Genomic DNA, 6,153 nt, shown 5'->3' with positions numbered 1-6,153 from the left:
CTTCCCTTAATGTTTATCAAGAGGAATGTCATGGGCTGAGGCTTCTGTCCTAAGTGCAGCTGTGGAGCATATAAAATAATTTTACTGCCATAAAAAGCACTGGTTTGTAATTACAAATGTAATGGATTAACCAGATGCCACACATGTGGCTCTTAAAGAGTTCATTTAAAATAATAACCTATTTAGGAATAATCACTTAAAGAGTATCCTCTCTAAGCTGCTCCTGGAGGCAGGACACTTAAATTAGTGTAACAAGAGTATTGTAAAAAGAAAATGTACAAACTGCCTGTTTTATCAGTTTCTTATACAGTTGGTTGTTTTAGCAAATGTATCAATGTTATTAGGTTAATTTTGTTCTTCATCCTAATGTATTTAATAAGAGGAAATACAATTGTGTTTTAAAGAGACACTCATTTCTCCCTAGCCAACCTTGGTAATGACTTTGCAGAGTGGTTTCTCTAAAGTTAGGGTCAGGATCTCAAAGGAAGTCAAGAGAATATTAGAAAGGGCCATTGATAAGCGAGTTGAGAACCCCTAAGAAAAATCTTTTCCTCTTTATGAGCAACCATGTATTTGATGCCTTATTGTCATGTCACTTCACACTATTAATGATCCTTTTCCTATGCTCGTCTGTTATCTTTCTGTCATTTTATTAACAAACTAAAGAATATTAACATTAGACAAAGAGTTGCTGTGTGTGCATGTATATTACTGAATGAAGAACTTAGAGAAACTTACAAATGAAAATACAACATATGAATGATTCTGATTCTGGGGATTTGAAAATTAACTTATATAGCCTTTTTTTTACATTATGTCTTATAAATAAAAGTTACATGCATAGATTTCGTTAAACATAAGATTGTCTTCATGTAGCACTGTATAGGGCACATGCAGAGTGACACAGCAAAATGGCCCATAGGGCCTATCCAAAGAGATATAAAGGTTTTATCATTAAAATAATAAACATAAGTTTAAGACCTATTAAATTAATTTCCAAACATTTCTATCAAATGAAAAAAATTAATGAAGCATCCTTGAAGTGGCACCAGACTTTAGTTCAGTTCTTAACCTGAGGTCTGTGAACTCTCCCCTGGCTCCCCAAGTGAACTTTGATGGGAAAAGTGTACAGCTTTTATTTTATTAATCTCTAATTGAAATTTATCATTACTTTAAATCAAAAGAAACACAGCAGTATTAGCAGGATTTGCAATTTTGTCACCAACAGAAATCACAGATGTTTTCATATCCTATTACTATTATAGCAAATATATTGAAATGTTACACTTATCACTACTTTGAAATTATGGCAGTTATTAAATGTATCGCTTGATCTTAATCATTAATAAAACCATATATTACTGTTAGGATGAACCATATGAAATTGCCAATATTTGTACAATTTTTATCTAAGAAAACAAGTTTTGTATAGTTCAGCCAATATTATTACCATTTTTTTATCAAAAATATTTTGATAGCTGATTTCAATAGCTATTTTTGAATTGTATATGTTTTATTTTATGCATTAAAATAATTTTTCTGAAAAGAGTTCCACAGGCTTCTCAAACTGCCAGTGAGATTCGTGGCCAAAAAAAATGTTTAAGAATGCCAGTGGTTACAAGTTTTGGCTCTTGATTCAGAGACCTTAATTTGACTTCTAGTTTTATCACTTAAAAGCTGTGAAACTTTGAGCAAATGATTTAATTTCTCTATGTCTCAGTATCCTCAACTGAGGTAAAATGTACACTATGCAGTGACTTCCTCACAGAACTAAGGGAGATGCTATATGCTCAATGGAATAAGTACTTAATAAGCATGTTATTACTCCTTCCGCCTCTTCTTCTAATCATAGTCACTGTTTTATTCTTATTGTAAACTTTTCAGTAAAGGTGTTGCAAGTATATGTGTGTATTTAAATGACTTCATATGCTATGGAATACTATGCAGCCATAAAAAAGAAGGAAATTATGCCCTCTGCAGCAACATAGATGGAGCTGGAGGCCACATTCTTAAGCAAATTAATGTAGAACTGAAAACCCAATACTGCATGTTCTCACTTATAAGTGGTAGAGCTAGGCATTGAGTACATGTGGACATAAATATAAGAACAATAGTCACTGTAGACCACGAGAGGATGGATGGATGGGTGAGTTAAAAAACTACCTATTGGGCACTATGCTCACTACCAGGGTGACAGGATATGTATTTCAAACCTCAGCATCATACACTATTCCCATGTAACAAATCTGTACATGCAACCCCTGTATCTAAAACAAAAGTTGTAAAAAGTATAAACATATAACGAAAGTATAACTTCATGTGAATTTTTGCTTCATATTAAAAAATGACATCATAGTTGTTAATGTGTTGAATTTTGTCCCCCCAAAAGATACGTTGAAATTCTAACCTCCAGTTCCTCAGAATGTGACTTTATTTGAACACAAGGGGTTATCAAATTAAAGTGAGGTCATTTGGGTGGGCCCTAACCCAGTATAACTGATCGCCTTACAAAAAGGGGCAATGTCAGTCCCGGTGGCTCATGCCTGTAATTCCAACACTTTGGGAAGCCAAAGCAGGAGAATTGTTTCAGTCCAGGGTTTTGAGAATAGCCTGGGCAATATAGTGAGACTCCATCTCTAAAAAAATTTTAAAAATTAGCCAGGTGTGGTAGCACATGCCTGTGGTCCCAGCTATTTAGGACACTGATGTGGGAGGATCACTTGAGCCCACGAGGTTGAGGGTACAGTGAGCCATGATTCCACCACTGCACTCCAGCTTGGGTGACAGAATGAAACTTTGTCTAAAAAAGGGGTGGGGGAGGGGAATGGTATATATGGACGCATAGAAAGACATGCACAGAAGAGGATGATGTAAAAACACACATGAATGTGAAGTCAGAGGTTTGAAGTGATGCACTTATAAACCAAAGAATGCTTTAAAGATTGCTGGCAAGCCACCAGATGCTCAAGAGAGCTGAGGAAGAATTCTTTTACAGGTTTCAGAGAGAGCATGGCTCTGGTGACACCTTGATTTCAGACTTCAGAACTGATACCATAAATTTCTGTTGTTCTAAGTCACTCGGATTTTGGTAATTTGTTACGGTAGCCATTGGAAACTATTAACATTACTTTAAATTATTTTAAATTTCTCTACCTTTTAAAATGTCTTATACACCTTTTTGAACACAATGTGGTTTCTAATATACGTGCACACACACACACACACACACACACACATTTTCTTTATTTGTATATAAATCCTGAAGCCTCATTTTTTTTACTCCTAAAAGTTTGATTTTCATAGTCATTATAAAAAGGAAATATTTTATGTGTATGGAAACAATTATCCTGATGAGTAACCATTACAAAAGTCAACATATACCCATGATGTTTTATTACTCATTGGTTAGAGTAATACACTAAAATGAATTTGTCATGGAACTCTGCACATTTAAAATGAGGACTATGGTCACTGTCTGAATGGAATGATGTTACTGAAAAGCCTTGCTTGGAAAAAATGCAGAATCAATTTCTAGTATTCCTCACAGTTCTAAAAATGTAGCGTCATGATAAAATTGGTGTTCTGCATTATATAGTGTCATATTCTCTTCACTATTCTAAAGGTCAGATGGGGTTGCAAAGAATTGCTTGTTACCTGTGGAGCTCCTTAAACAAAAGCACTAAAACTTAAAAAAAAAAAAAAAAAAAAAAACCTAAAAAGGATTTTTCAATGCAAGCTTCTAAGAAAACAACAATATGCCCTTACTGATACAGTTTGTATCTATCTAAATAAACTTTACAGGCTGCTAAAATATGGACATAATTACTCAGTTAAAACAGAGTAAATTTCTGATGCCTGATTATCTTATCTACAGGTAGAAAAAACCTGTACTTCTTGTAATAGGAGTTGAGTGTCCTTGAATTTAGTGAGACAAAAGTCTTCTATATAAAATTTCATTTCTTTCATATGGTACTTTTTTACAGTTAGAAAAATGTTATTTTTTTCTTTCTTTTGATTGGGAAATAATGCTTTCCATTAGAGCTTATTTTGATAATGTTTGAACATAAGAAATACTTAATACATGAAAGATAACATAATAGCATTTATATTCACATTTTTTACTCAGACAATTTTCAGTGAAAATAAAAATAAAATTCTTTCCAACTCTAGTATTCCACAAACTATGTGCCCTGGCCTTGTTGAGAACTCATTAAAAAATCAAGAGAAAGTCACAAAATGGGAAAAAACATGATAATTTCAATCTTCAGTAGCTTAAGAAATATTTTAAAAATCTAACAAGAGTGATAACTTCAAACTCTTTACTATCTTAAAAATTCTAAAGGATTCTTGTCCTCATAAAGGACTAACTTATATGAGAATTGCCCTTGTGCTCTAAACAATTACAAATACAGAAAAAATATATATAAAATAATGGTTTTGAAATATTCTTAGACAACATAGGTGGGTGATTCCTAAAAGAAGAGAAAGTGGAGCCCTGTGAATTCCCAAGTCACTGAGTGATGGCAGATTTGGGGGCATAAGGCAGGGAGAGGGAACCCCAACAAGGCCTGGAGGACTTGCTGAGTTGAAGAGTCAGAATTTTAAAGAAGGAGGTGTAGGAGTACAGAATGTATGTAGCTGAATATGGAGAGGAGAGAGCTGTGAAGAGAGGAAGCTCTGGAGCTCTGCAGAGAAGGTTCTTTCCAGTCTTGGGTGGAGACTGACACTACACATAGGCGGGGTGGAACTTCTCAAGACAGAGGAAAGAACCACCGGAAAGCAAGAGGTCAAACATCCCCCCAAATCACACAAGGCAGAGGATAGTCTGTGTTTCCAACTGCTGGAGGGGAAAGGATCTCAAAATACAAGGGACATTGAGTAGAGTTTTCAGAAGACTATTACTTTACTTAGTGGGGCAAAAATATCCCTAGAGTAAAGGCTGCTCTGAATCTTGATTCTCAAAGCATAAAAGAAAGCTTTCGAAGGATTAAAATGATTCCAAATAACTCAATGTGTGCCGGATTAAAATCCAACACTCTCTAAAGGAATACAATAGAATTCCTCACTCAAAAATGTAAAATTCACATCTAGCACCCAGTTAAAAATTCCCAGGGTTATAAAGAAGTGGAAAAAAACTCAACCATGAGGGAAAAAAATCAATATCAACCAATAAAGAAATGACAGAGATTATAAAATTATAAGACAAATTGCTTTAAGCAGTGATTATACATATCATAATAGTAATATCATTCATAATGAGGACTACCCAGGTCACCCTATTTTGAATACTCCTTTCTCTACCCCATTCCCCTGCCCAGTACTCTTGTTCTACTTTCTGGTCCATTTTGCTCACAGCCCATCACTTTCTATCAGTATATGTAAAAGTATTTTTAAATTTTTGTAAGTTATTTAAAATTAATGAAATCTATTTATTTAATTAATTTACTATCTATTGTCTCCCCCCTCCCACCCACTGGAATATAAGCTCTGTGGGAGGTGAAATCCTCATCTGTCTTGTTCACTGGTCTAACCCCACAGCCAAGAACAAAGCCTAGCATAAAGTAGGAGCACAATAAATTGGTTAAATGAAAGAAAAAGCTATTGATCATTTTTTATATTTATAAAATTGTGCTAGATTTCTAGAAGTTACAAAAGAGTTAGAAAGCATTATGAATGACCTCAGATTCCTTGATGTCAACATAAAAATGCTTAGTTACACAAGCACACAGTTACATAATTCAAACTTTTCTTTCTTTGGAAATGCAAATTGAAAATCAGTTTATGCAGATATCCCCTTCTTTCTCCCTGTCAGCTTAACGTCACTTGGATTGCCTCCGTAGTTAAGAATTTGGAGAAGCAATGTTGATTCACAACAAAAATATTATAGAAATACTAATGCGATGTAAATGGATCTCAATGAGAATTGATTTTTAAAATATTTCCTCTGTTTATACTCTATTTCCTAAAAGAATTTAGACAAATTTGCAATAAAAACATATATACGATACCATAAAGACTAGTAAAGGAGCTACATGATATCAGAAAGAAAAAAGGAAGTGATAACTATGGCAAAGCAGTGAATGAGGATATTTTGAGTATAAAATTTGTTTCTGAGCTTCTTTCAAGCTATGGCAAAAAGGAAGCACAAATATA

The sequence above is a fragment of the Mandrillus leucophaeus genome, unplaced genomic scaffold (genome assembly GCF_000951045.1).
Source record: "Mandrillus leucophaeus isolate KB7577 unplaced genomic scaffold, Mleu.le_1.0 Scaffold1429, whole genome shotgun sequence".
In the NCBI taxonomy this organism is placed as follows: Eukaryota; Metazoa; Chordata; class Mammalia; order Primates; family Cercopithecidae; genus Mandrillus; species Mandrillus leucophaeus.
This window is presented reverse-complemented; position numbering follows the sequence as displayed.